The sequence below is a fragment of the Aulostomus chinensis genome, chromosome 1, assembly GCF_037954235.1.
Source record: "Aulostomus chinensis isolate RoL2024-O1b breed Wild chromosome 1, RoL_Achi_v1.0, whole genome shotgun sequence".
Lineage (NCBI taxonomy): Eukaryota > Metazoa > Chordata > Actinopteri > Syngnathiformes > Aulostomidae > Aulostomus > Aulostomus chinensis.
Window position 1 is genome coordinate 3,535,379 of NC_141320.1, and position 13,910 is coordinate 3,549,288.

Here is a 13,910-nt window from a genome sequence, read left to right on the forward strand (position 1 = left end):
CCTGAGACTGATTGTTTCTCATTGGACAAGACACCCATTCAATGAGACTCATTGTCAGTCCATTGAAATCTACTGGTGTTCCTGGTGAGTTGATTTAACAACATGAGCTGACAGAATCTACATTCAGGTAGGAACCACCACATCCAGGGGTCTGGACCTTTGAGCAGGCAGAGCCATCAAAGTAGCAGACTAAGCTAGCAGACATTAGCATTGAGAAGAACCTGATACCTGAGCCTACTTTTGGGTCTGGTCAAGTGATGACACAATAATATGACATCATTGTCAGACTGACGCCTGCTCAACACTGACCAAACGCCGCCCTATTGCATTGTGGGAAATTTCTGCTTGGCTCGCGTCCATCAAAACACACAAAGAAATTTCTCCAGAATCAGTATGGATAGTGGATACAATTGATTCCACACTGGTTTCGGGTGCAGGTGTGGAATTTCAGACACAGTCTGTGTTTGTGTTGTTCATTCAGGGATTTTTCTTACAATTCCCAATCAAAGCCCCACATTGCTAATGAACTCAAAATGATGCTAACAGTAATGTAGTGATAGTTGCTAATAAACTAAGTGATGCTGACAGTCATGTGGTTAGAGTTTCGATTAACCTCAAAGTGATGCTGACAGTAATGTAGTAAGAGTTGCTTCGAACCTCAAAGTAATGCGACAGTGATTTCAGAAGAATTGCTAATGATCTAAAATGATGCGACAGTGATGTCGTAAGAATTGCTAATAAACTCAAAACGATGCAAACAGTAATGTATTGATAGTTGCTAATAAACTCAGTGATGCTTACAGTCATGTAGTAAGAGTTGCTAAAAACCACAAAATAATGCGACTGTGATGTCGGAAGAATTGCTCATGATCTCAAAATGATGCGACGGTAATCTAGTAAGAGCTGCTAATAAATTCAAAATGATGCTAACAGTAATGTAGTGAAAGTTTCGAATAACCTCAAAGTGATGCGGACAGTAATGTATTAAGAGTTGCTAATAACCTCAAAATAATGCGACAGTGATTTCAGAAGAATTTCTAAAGAACTCAAAATGATGCTAACAGTAACGTAGTGATAGTTGCTAATAAACTCAGTGATACTTACAATAATGTAGTAAGAGTTTCAAACTCCCTCAAAATGACGCTGACAGTCATGTAGTAAGAGTTGCTACTAAACTCAAAATAATGCGACAGTGACGTCGGAAGAGTTGCTAATGAACTCAAAATGATGCTACAGTGATGTAGTAAGAGATGCTAAAAAACTAAAAATGATGCTGACGGTAATGTAGGAAGAGTTGAAACTAACGTTAAAATGATGCTACACTGTTGTCATAAGAATTGCTAATAAACTCAAAATGATGCTAACAGTAATGTAGTAAGTGTTTCGAACTACCTCAAAGTGATGCTGACAGTCATGTAGTCAGAGTTGCTTCGAACCTCAAAATAATGCGACAGTGATGTTGGAAGAATTGCTAATGGTCTCAAAATGATGCGACAGTGATGTAGCAAGAATTGCTAATGAACTCAAAATGATGCTAACTGTTATGGAATGAAAGTTTCGAATGGCCTCAAAGTGATGCTGACAGTCATATAGTAAGAGTTGCTACAAAACTCAAAATAATGCGACAGCGATGTCGGAAGAATTGCTAATGATCTCAAAATGATGCTACAGTGATGTTGTAAGAATTGCTAATGATATCAAAATGATGTGACGGTCATGTAGTAAGAATTGCTAATGAACTCAAAATAATGCCAACAGTAATGTAGCGATAGTTGCTAATAAACTCAGTGATGCTTACAGTAATGTCGTAAGTGTTTCGAACTACCTCAAAGTGATGCTGACAGTCATGTAGTTAGAGTTGCTACGAACCTCAAAATAATGCGACAGTGATGTCGTAAGAACTGCTAAGGAACTCAAAATGATGCTAACTGTAATGTAGTGAAAGTTTCGAATAACCTCAAAGTGATGCTGACAGTCATGCAGTAAGAGTTGCTACGAACCTCAAAATAATGCGACAGTGATGTCAGAAGAATTGCTAATGATCTCAAAATGATGCGACAGTGATGTAGTGAAAGTTTCGAATAACCTCAAAGTGATGCTGACAGTCACCTGGTTAGAGTTGCGAGTAACCTAAAAATGATGTGGAGAGTAATGTAGTCAGAGTTGCTAATAACCTCAAAATAATGCTACAGTGATGTCGGAAGAATTGTTAATGAACTCAAAGTGATGCTGACAGTCATGTAGTAAGAGTTGCTACGAACCTCAAAATAATACTACGGTGATGTCGTAAGAATTGCTAATGATATCAACATGATGTGACAGTGATGTAGTAAGACTTGCTAATGATCTCAAAATTATGCTACAGTGATGCCGGAAGAATTGCTAATGAATTCAAGAATGATGCTGACAGTAATGTAGTGATAGTTGCTAATAAACTCAAAGTGATGCTGACAGTAATTTATGAAGAGTTGCTAAAAACCTTAAAATAATGACACAGTAATGTAGTAAGAGTTGCTATGAAACTAAAAATAATGCGACAGTGATGTAAGAAGAATTGCTAATGATCTCAAAATGATGCGACAGTGATGTCGTCAGAATTGAGAGTCGGGGTTTTCCAAGTTGATCTCCTCCCACGCATGAATTCTCTCTGGTATCCTTCCACTTACTGCGAAGACGAGCCGTGGATGTATTGTCCTGAGCCCAGGGCTTGTCAGCTACCATGACCCTCAACTAAATGTGGCAGAAACCCTGCCCTCTTCATTTAGGGCTGGAAGGTGTGAGAGACACTGGGAGCTCATCGAGGCTACGTCCTCCACGGTCTCCTCAGGCATGCCAGCACAAGAGGAGACCGCCAACTGGCCGGGACAGGCGGTCACCGTTGTTGTTGTTGCCGCCGTGGTCGGCCTTTCTTTCTTTCTTTCTTTTTTTCACACGATCACAGGGGAGAGCGCGGATGCAGTCCCCCACTGTCAGAAATTATGCAGTTGAGATTCCCACATTTGGGGAATTCACCAGGGTCAGCACAGCCCCAGTGCAATGGCTGAGCCTCACCCGGGGAGAACCACCTTGCTGATCATGGTATCTCCCCTGCCAGGTAAGTATGACTCGCTGAGCTTAGGAACAGACATGAGCTCCAGGGACACAGCCTTCTGACTGACAGGCAGGGAGGCCGACACAGCGCCTGATCTTTCCTACCTTGTGCCAATCTGCCGCGTGCGCAGCCCCCTTTGTTTCTCACAACGATGTCGGATGTCGGATATCCCAAGCCCGGGAAGCTCGACCGATGCCGTTTTCAAGGCTCACCTTCTCGCTGGGGGCACCAGCGTGGCCTCTAACCGCACGCATCGTGCCTCGCAGTAAAAAAAACAATCTCCGTCCGCTTTCACCCTTGGATGGAGCGTCGCGACCATGAGAGCTGTCAACGCAAGCGGCCCAATTCCGAAAGACTGAAGGCAGCAAGCTGGGGTTTCACATTTCAACATCAAGTTCACAACCCATCTCTGGGCAAAACAGGCACATTGAAGGTTCAGGTCTTTCAGAGTGCATTCCAAAGCCTTTTGGGAAAGGCTCCGAGAGCAGTGCCGTCAGCGGACCTCCATCCTTATCTGGAGTGCAAACGGAGCCACAACTTGACGCCCAGCGGCAGCGCGGGCGGAAATCCAGCCCCGGCCTCATGTGCAGCACTCGAGAGTTGGCCTGAAGAGCACGGGATTTGCTCCTGACAAAAGGGGAGGGGCCCGCACTGTTCCTGGAAGGCCATTGCGGCCGCAGGCTGAGGAAAAGCTGCAGTGCAGGAGGAGAACCCTGGTCCGGCTTTGGGTGGAGCAGGTGAGCGAGTGCCTGGGGGAGGCTTGTTTTATTTCCGAAGAGAAATGCGGGGCATTGCACCACTCCTGGAAACACTGCAATACCAGGTTGATGCGTGGAAAGGACGGAGCAAGCTCCCGCTCCATCTCCCTGTTCCAAAAAGATATTTAATATATGGTTCCCGGATAGGGAACGTACCAGATATTAAACTGATAAGAACAGATACTACACTTGATCTTAGCCAAAAGGCCGAGAAGCGATGCCTGTCAGCCACCCGACGTGAGAGCCAGCACCCCCGGTACAGCCAATCCCGGCCGCGGCTGTGGGCAGGAACTGCAACATTTTGGGTGGCGACACAAAATGCAGTGCCATAAACACTACATCTGGCACACTGGTTGTCCCCACTGCTATCCAAAGCAAAGGCAATCGGTGCCTTCACCCTGCTATGCTAGTGGGGCGACTCAAAGTAAAACAAAGCGGTGTTCAAAGCCACAAGCCAGCGACTCATCCTGGAGTCGGGGTTTTCCAAGTTGATCTCCTCCCACGCATGAATTCTCTGGTATCATTCCACTTACTGCGAAGACGAGCCGTGGATGTATTGTCCTGAGCTCAGGGCTTGTCAGATACCATGACCCTCAACTAAATGTGGCAGAAACCCTGCCCTCTTCATTTAGGGCTGGAAGGTGTGAGAGATACTGGGAGCTCATCGAGGCTACGTCCTCCGCGGTCTCCTCAGGCTGGCCAGCACAAGAGGAGACCGCCAACTGGCCGGGACAGGCGGTCACCGTTGTTGTTGTTGCCGCCGTGGTCGGCCTTTCTTTCTTTCTTTCCTTTTTTCACACGATCACAGGGGAGAGCGCGGACGCAGTCCCCCACTGTCAGAAATTATGCAGTTGAGATTCCCACATTTGGGGAATTCACCAGGGTCAGCACAGCCCCAGTGCAATGGCTGAGCCTCACCCGGGGAGAACCACCTTGCTGATCATGGTATCTCCCCTGCCAGGTAAGTATGACTCGCTGAGCTTAGGAACAGACATGAGCTCCAGGGACACAGCCTTCTGACTGACAGGCAGGGAGGCCGACACAGCGCCTGATCTTTCCTACCTTGTGCCAATCTGCCGCGTGCGCAGCCCCCTTTGTTTCTCACAACGATGCCGGATGTCGGATATCCCAAGCCCGGGAAGCTCAGGCACATTGAAGGTTCAGGTCTTTCAGAGTGCATTCCAAAGCCTTTTGGGAAAGGCTCCGAGAGCAGTGCCGTCAGCGGACCTCCATCCTTATCTGGAGTGCAAACGGAGCCACAACTTGACGCCCAGCGGCAGCGCGGGCGGAAATCCAGCCCCGGCCTCATGTGCAGCACTCGAGAGTTGGCCTGAAGAGCACGGGATTTGCTCCTGACAAAAGGGGAGGGGCCCGCACTATTCCTGGAAGGCCATTGCGGCCGCAGGCTGAGGAAAAGCTGCAGTGCAGGAGGAGAACCCTGGTCCGGCTTTGGGTGGAGCAGGTGAGCGAGTGCCTGGCGGAGGCTTGTTTTATTTCCGACGAGAAATGCGGGGCATTGCACCACTCCTGGAAACACTGCAATACCAGGTTGATGCGTGGAAAGGACGGAGCAAGCTCCCGAGCCATCTCCCTGTTCCAAAAAGCAATTTAATATATGGTTCCCGGATAGGGAACGTACCAGATATTAAACTGATAAGAACAGATACTACATTTTATCTTAGCCAAAAGGCCGAGAAGCGATGCCCGTCAGCCACCCGACGTGAGAGTCAGCACCCCCGGTACAGCCAATCCCGGCCGCGGCTGTGGGCAGGAACTGCAACATTTTGGGTGGCGACACAAAATGCAGTGCCATAAACACTACATCTGGCACACTGGTTGTCCCCACTGCTATCCAAAGCAAAGGCAATCGGTGCCTTCACCCTGCTATGCTAGTGGGGCGACTCAAAGAAAAACTAAGCGGTGTTCAAAGCCACAAGCCAGCGACTCATCCTGGAGTCGGGGTTTTCCAAGTTGATCTCCTCCCACGCATGAATTCTCTGGTATCATTCCACTTACTGCGAAGACGAGCCGTGGATGTATTGTCCTGAGCTCAGGGCTTGTCAGATACCATGACCCTCAACTAAATGTGGCAGAAACCCTGCCCTCTTCATTCAGGGCTGGAAGGTGTGAGAGATACTGGGAGCTCATCGAGGCTACGTCCTCCGCGGTCTCCTCAGGCTGGCCAGCACAAGAGGAGACCGCCAACTGGCCGGGACAGGCGGTCACCGTAGTTGTTGTTGCCGCCGTGGTCGGCCTTTCTTTCTTTCTTTCCTTTTTTCACACGATCACAGGGGAGAGCGCGGACGCAGTCCCCCACTGTCAGAAATTATGCAGTTGAGATTCCCACATTTGGGGAATTCACCAGGGTCAGCACAGCCCCAGTGCAATGGCTGAGCCTCACCCGGGGAGAACCACCTTGCTGATCATGGTATCTCCCCTGCCAGGTAAGTATGACTCGCTGAGCTTAGGAACAGACATGAGCTCCAGGGACACAGCCTTCTGACTGACAGGCAGGGAGGCCGACACAGCGCCTGATCTTTCCTACCTTGTGCCAATCTGCCGCGTGCGCAGCCCCCTTTGTTTCTCACAACGATGCCGGATGTCGGATATCCCAAGCCCGGGAAGCTCAGGCACATTGAAGGTTCAGGTCTTTCAGAGTGCATTCCAAAGCCTTTTGGGAAAGGCTCCGAGAGCAGTGCCGTCAGCGGACCTCCATCCTTATCTGGAGTGCAAACGGAGCCACAACTTGACGCCCAGCGGCAGCGCGGGCGGAAATCCAGCCCCGGCCTCATGTGCAGAACTCGAGAGTTGGCCTGAAGAGCACGGGATTTGCTCCTGACTAAAGGGGAGGGGCCCGCACCGTTCCTGGAAGGCCATTGCGGCCGCAGGCTGAGGAAAAGCTGCAGTGCAGGAGGAGAACCCTGGTCCGGCTTTGGGTGGAGCAGGTGAGCGAGTGCCTGGCGGAGGCTTGTTTTATTTCCGACGAGAAATGCAGGGCATTACACCACTCCTGGAAACACTGCGCGGACGCAGTCCCCCACTGTCAGAAATTATGCAGTTGAGACTCCCACATTTGGGGAATTCACCAGGGTATCCAAAGCCCGGGAAGCTCGGCCGATGCCGTTTTCAAGGCTCACCTTGTCGCTCGATGAACCAGCGTGGCCTCGAGCCGCATTAGAATTGCTAATGAACTCAAAATGATGCTAAAAGTAATGTTGTGAAAGTTTCGAATAACCTCAAAGTAATGCTGACAGTCATGTAGTAAGAGTTTCTATGAACTTCAAAATAATGCGACAATGATGTCGGAAGAATTGCTAATAATCTAAAAATAATGCGACAGTGATGTCGGAAGAATTGCTAATGAACTCAAAATGATGCTGACGGTAATTTTGGAAAAGTTGAAACTAACCTCAAATTGATAATACAGTGATGTCGTAAGAATTGCTAATAAACTCAAAATGATGCTAACAGTAATGTCGTGATAGTTGATAATAAACTCAGTGATGCTTACAGTAATGTAGTAAGTGTTTCAAACAACCTCAAAGTGATGCTGACAGTCATGTAGTAAGAGTTGCTACTAACCTCAAAATAATGCAACAGTAATGTAGTAAGAATTGCTAATGAACTCAAAATGATGCTGACAGTAATCTAGTGAGAGCTGCTAATAACCTCAAAATGATTCTGACAGTAATGTAGTGAGAGCTGCTAATAACGTCAAAATAATGCAACAGTAAAGTAGAAAGAGTTGCTACGAACCTCAAAATAATGCGATAGTGATGTCGGAAGAATTGCTAATGATCTCAAAATGATGCGACAGTGATGTAGTAAGAATTGCTAATGAACTCAAAATGATGCTAACAGTAATGGAGTGAAAGTTTTGAATAACCTAAAAGTGATGCTGATAGTAATGTAGTAAAAGTTGCTACGAACCTCAAAATATTGCGACAGTGATGTCGGAAGAATTGCTAATGAACTCAAAATGATGTTAACAGTAATGTAGTGATAGTTGCTAATTAACTCAGTGATGCTTAAAGTAATGTAGTCAGTGTTTCGAACAACCTCAAAGTGATGCTGACAGTCAGTTAGAAAGAGTTGCTTAAAATAATGCAACAGTAATGTAGTAAGAGTTGCTAACAACCTCAAAATAATGCGACAGTGATGTCAGAAGAATTGGTAATAACCTCAAAATGATGCTGAAAGTGATGTCGGAAGAATTGCTAATGAACTTAAAATGATGCTAACTGTAATGTAGTGATAGTTGCTAATCAACTCAGTGATGCTTACAGCAATGTAGTAAGTGTTTCGAATAACCTCAAAGTGATGCTGACAGTCATGTAGTAAGAGTTGCTACGAAACTCAAAATAATGCTACTGTGATGTCGTAAGAATTGCTAATAAACTCAAAATGATACTAACAGTAATGTAGTGAAAGTTTCGAATAACCTCAAAGTGATGCTGACAGTCATGTGGTTAGAGCTGCGAGTAACCTAAAAATGATGATGACAGTGATGTCGTAAGAATTGCTATTGAACTCAAAACGATGCTAACAGTCACGTGGTGATAGATGCTAATAAACTCAGTGATGCTGACAGTAATGTAGTAATAGTTGCTAATAACCTCAAAATGATGCGACAGTGATGTCGTAAGAATTGCTAATGAACTCAAAATGATGCGACAGTGATGTTGTAAGAATTGCTAATGAACTCAAAATGATGCTGACGGTAATCTAGTAAGAGTTGCTAAAAAACTCAAAATAATGCGAAACTGATGTCGTAAGAATTGCTAATAAACTCAAAATAATACTGACATTATTGTAGTAATAGTTGCGACGAACCTCAAAATGATGCTACCGTGATGTTCTCAGGATTGCTAACAAACTGAAAGTGATGCTGACAGTAATGTAGTGAAAGTTTCGAATAACCTCAAAGTGATGCTGACAGTCTTAGTAATAGTAATTAGTAATATTTGCTACGAACCTCAAAACGATGCTACAGTGATGTAATTAAAGTTACTAATGATCTCAAAATGATGCTGAGAGTGATGTCGTAAGATTTGCGAATAACCTCAAAAAATGCTACAGTGATGTAGGAAGAGTTGCTAACGACCTCAAAAACAATGCTACAGGGATGTAGGAAGAGTTGCTAATAACCTCAAAATAATGCGACAGAGATGTCGTAAGAATTGCTAATGAAATCAAAATAATGCTAACAGTAATGCAGTGAAAGATTCGAATAACCTCAATGATAATAATGAACTCAAAATGATGCTGACAGTGATGTAATGAGAGTATCTACTAATTTCAAAAAGATGCGAAAGTGATGTCATGAGAGTTGCTTCTAACCTAATAAATGATGCGAAAGTGATGTGGTGAGAGTTGCTACTATCCTCAAAATGATGCTACAGTGATGTAGTGAGAGTTTCGATGAACCTCAAAATGATGCTCCAGTGATGTACTGAGAGTTGCTTAAAACCTTAAAATGATGCTGACAGTCATGTAGTGAGAGTTGCTACTATCCTCCAAATGATGCTACAGTTATGTAGTGAGAGTTTCGATGAACCTCAAAATGATGCTCCAGTGATGTACTGAGAGTTGCTTAAAATCTCAAAATATTGCGACAGTGATGTGGTGAGAGTTGCTTCTGTCACGACCCGGCTCAGAAATCGTGACATCGAAGGAGGGAGACGCAGACTAAACGTGAAACACAACTAATAATTTATTATTAGTAACGCAAAATCAACACAAGGCAAACCATAACGTACAGTGGAGTGTGGTTATCAGTAGTGTCAGTGGTGAGTGCGAGTGTGTGCATGAGTGTACAGGGGGTGTATGTGTGCGGTGTGATGGATGCAGAGAACTAAACAAGACATAACTCAAGAAACACAACCATCGCTCCGACGTGGGCCAGGAGGAGTGAGCGAGAGACAACCGGCCAGGTTGATCGCCTGCTTTATAGCTGGGAGACGCCGGGCCCAGGTGCTCCCAATTAGTCAGCAGCTCCGCCCCATGAAGCTCGAACCTGAGAAGGGAAGGAAGTCAAAAATAATGCAACGCCCCCATGCCCGTGACCATGGGGACGTGACACTACGAACCTCAATATGATGCTCCAGTAATGTAGTGAGAGTTGCTACTAATCTAAGACATGATGCTCCAGTGATGTAAAAAGAATTGCTACAAACCTAAGAAATGATGCAACAGTGATTTAGTGAGAGTTGCTTAAAACCTCAAAATGATGCTACAGTGATGTAGTGAGAGTTGCTACGAAGCTCAAAATGATGCTACAGTGAAATCGTAAGAGTTGCTAAAAATCTCAAAATGATGCTTCAGTGATGTTGTGAGAGTTGCTAAAAACCTCAAAATGATGCTCCAGTGATGTAGTGAGAGTTGCTTCAAACCTTAAAATGATGCTGACAGTCATGAAGTGAGAGTTGCTACTTTCCTCAAAATGATGCTACAGTGAAATAGTAAGAGTTGCTAAAAATCTCAAAATGATTCTTCAGTGATGTGGTGAGAGTTGCTAAAAACCTCAAAATGATGCTACAGCAATGTAGTGAGAGTTACTTAAAACCTCAAAATGATGCTACAGTAATGTAGTGAGAATTGCTAAAAACCTCAAAATGATGCTGTCAGTAATGTAGTGAGAGTTGCTACGAACCTCAAAATGATGCTACAGTGATGTGGTGAGAGTTGCTACGAACCTCAAAATGATGCTACAGTAATGTAGTGAGAGTTGCTACGAACCTCAAAATGATGCTAACAGTAATGTAGTGAGAGTTGCTACGAACCTCAAAATGATGCTACAGTGATGTGGTGAGAGTTGCGAAAAACCTCAAAATGATGCTACAGTAATGTAGTGAGAGTTGCTAAAAACCTCAAAATGATGCTACAGTGATGTAGTGAGAGTTGCTACTAACCTCAAAATCATGCTCCAGTGATGCAGTAAAAGTTGCTTGAAACCTTAAAATGATGCTGACAGTCATTTAGTGAGAGTTGCTACTATCCTCCAAATGATGCTACAGTGATGTAGTGAGAGTTGCTACTATCCTCCAAATGATGCTACAGTGATGTAGTGAGAGTTGCTACTATCCTCAAAATGATGCTACAGTTATGTAGTGAGAGTTGCTTAAAATCTATGAATGATGCTACAGTGATGTGGTGAGAGTTGCTAAAAATCTCAAAATGATGCTTCAGTGATGTAGTGAGAGTTGCTACTTATCTCAAAATAATGCTACAGTGATGTAGTGAGAGTTGCTAAAACCCTAAAAATGACACTGACAGTAGTGTAGTGACAGTTTCTGCTTAACTCAAAATAAAGCTACAGTAATGTAGTGAGAGTTGCTACAAACCTCAAAATGATGCCAAAGTGATGTCATGAGAGCTGCTACGAACCTCAAAATGATGCTAAAGTCATTTAGTGAGAGTTGCTAAAAACCTAAAAATGATACTGACAGTAATGTAGTGTGAGTTTCTGTTAACTCAAAATAATGCTACAGTGATGTAGTGAGAGTTGCTACCAACCTCAAAATGATGCTGATAGTGATATAGTGAGAGTTGCTAAAAACCTCAAACTGATGCTACAGTGATGTAGTGAGAGTTGCTACTAATCTCAAAATGATGCTGACACTCATGAAGTGGGAGTTTCAAAAATCCTCAAAATGATGCTACAGTGATGTAGTGAGAGTTGCTACTAATCTCAAAATGATGCTGACAGTGATGTAATGAGAGTTGCTACTAACCTAAGAAATGATGCCACTGTGATGTGGTGAGAGTTGCTAAAAACCTCAAAATGATGATTACAGTAATGTATTGAGAGTTGCAACTCACCTAAAAATGATGCTACAGTGATGTAGTGAGAGTTGCTAAAAACCTAAGAAATGATGCTGCAGTGATGTGGTGAGAGTTGCTAAAAACCGCAAGATGATGCAACAGTAATGTCGTGAGAGTTGCTACGATGCTCAAATGATGCTACAGTGATGTAATAAGAATTGCCACTAACCAAACAAATGATGCTACAGTGATGTAGTGAGAGTTGCGAAAAACCTCAAAATGATGCCACAATAATGTAGTGAGAGTTGCGACTAACCTCAAAATGATGCTGATAGTGATGTCATGAGAGTTGCTACGAACCTCAAAATGATGCTGAAGTGATGTAATGAGACTTGCTACTAACCTAAGAAAGGATGCTACAGTGATGTGGTGAGAGTTCTACGAACCTCAAAATGATGCTGACAGTAATGTAGTGAGAATTGCTACGAACCTTTAAATGATTCGACAGTGGTGTAGTAAGAGTTACTACTATCCTCAAAATGATGCTTCAGTGATGTAGTAAGAGTTGCTACTACCCTAAGAAATGATGCTCCAGTGATGTGGTGAGAGTTGCTAAAAACCTCAAAATGATGCTGACAGTAATGTAGTGAGAGTTTCTGCTAAACTCAAAATAAGGCTACAGTGATGTAGTGAGAGTTTCAACTATTCTCAAAATGATTCTTCAGTGATGTAGTGAGAGTTGCTACTAACCTCAAAATGATGTTACACTGATGTGGTGAGAGTTCTACGAACCTCAAAATGATGCTCAAGTGATGTAATGACAGTTGCTACTAATTTAAAAATGATGCTAAAGTGATGTAATGAGAGTTGCTCCGAACCTAAGAAATGATGCGACAGTGATGTAGTGAGAGTTACTAGGATGCTCAAAATGATGCTGACAGTAATGTAGTGAGAGTTGCTTAAAACCTAAAAATTGATGCTAAAGTCATGGAGTGAGAGTTGCTACGAACCTCAAAATGATGCAGTGATGAAGTAAGAGTTGACACTATCCTCAAATTGATGCTTACAGTAATGTAGTGAGAGTTTCTTCTTAACTGAAAATAAAGCTACAGTAATGTAGTGAGAGTTTCTTCTTAACTGAAAATAAAGCTACAGTGATGTAGTGAGAGTTTCTTCTTAACTGAAAATAAAGCTACAGTGATGTAGTGAGAGTTTCTTCTCACATAAGAAATGATAATCAAGTGATGTAATGAGAGATGCTACGAACCTAAGAAATGATGCTACAGTGTTGTAGTGAGAGTTGCAACTAATGTCAAAATGATGCTAAAGTGATGTAATGAGAGTTGCTAAAAACCTCAAAATGATGCTACAGTGATGTAGTAAGAGTTGCTCATGACATCAAAATGATGCTACAGTGATGTGGTGAGAGTTGATAGTAATTTCAAAATCATGCCAAAGTGATGTAATGAGAGTGGCTACTTACTTAAGAAATGATGCTACAGTGATGTGGTGAGAGTTGCTACGAACCTCAAAATGATGCTACAGTAATGTGGTGAGAGTTGCTACGAACCTCAAAATGATTCTACAGTGATGTAGTGAGAGTTGCTACGATCCTCAAAATGATGCTACAGTAATGTATTAGGTTGCTAAAAACCTCAAAATGATGCTACAGTGATGGAGTGAGAGTTGCTACGATCCTCAAAATGATGCTACAGTAATGTATTCGGTTGACTAAAAACCTCAAAGTGATGCTCCAGTGATGCAGTAAGAGTTGCTTAAAACCTTAAAATGATGCCACAGTGATGTGGTGAGAGTTGCTACTAACCTAAAAAATGATGCTACAGTCATGTAGTGAGAGTTGCTAAAAACCTCAAAATGATGCTGACAGTGATGCAATGAGAGTTGCTACTAACCTAAGAAATGATGCCACAGTGATGGGGTGAGAGTTGCTACTAATCTCAAAATGATGCTAAAGTGATGCAGTAAGATTTGCTTAAAACCTTAAAATGATGCTGACAGTCATGTAGTGAGAGTTGCTTAAAATCTCAAAATGATGCGACAGTGATGTGGTGAGAGTTGCTACTATCCTTCAAATGATGCTACAATGATGTAGTGAGAGTTGCTTAAAATCTCAAAATGATGTGACAGTGATGTGGTAATAGTTTCAAAAAACTCAAAATGATGCTCCAGTGATGTAGTCAGAGTTGCTACGAACCTCAAAATGATGCTGACAGTCATGAAGTGAGATTTGCTACTATCCTCAAAATGATGCTACAGTGATGTGGTGAGAATTGCTA

The 13,910-nt window shown here is 43.4% G+C and overlaps 5 non-coding genes and 1 gene segment (V, D, J or C); all 6 read right to left on the minus strand.

The window, feature by feature from the left end:
- LOC147270010 (Ig kappa chain V-III region MOPC 63-like) overlaps positions 1–13,910 on the minus strand; it is a 495,635-nt gene that overhangs the window by 282,996 nt on the left and 198,729 nt on the right.
- Positions 2,939–3,102, minus strand: LOC147270025 (U1 spliceosomal RNA). Its single transcript, XR_015116905.1, has one exon. It is a non-coding gene; the product is annotated as a U1 spliceosomal RNA (small nuclear RNA).
- On the minus strand, positions 3,878–4,068 carry LOC147270026 (U2 spliceosomal RNA). The gene has a single exon (XR_015117264.1). It is a non-coding gene; the product is annotated as a U2 spliceosomal RNA (small nuclear RNA).
- Positions 4,655–4,818, minus strand: LOC147270027 (U1 spliceosomal RNA). The gene has a single exon (XR_015116600.1). It is a non-coding gene; the product is annotated as a U1 spliceosomal RNA (small nuclear RNA).
- On the minus strand, positions 5,361–5,551 carry LOC147270028 (U2 spliceosomal RNA). The gene has a single exon (XR_015116437.1). It is a non-coding gene; the product is annotated as a U2 spliceosomal RNA (small nuclear RNA).
- Positions 6,138–6,301, minus strand: LOC147270029 (U1 spliceosomal RNA). The gene has a single exon (XR_015116615.1). It is a non-coding gene; the product is annotated as a U1 spliceosomal RNA (small nuclear RNA).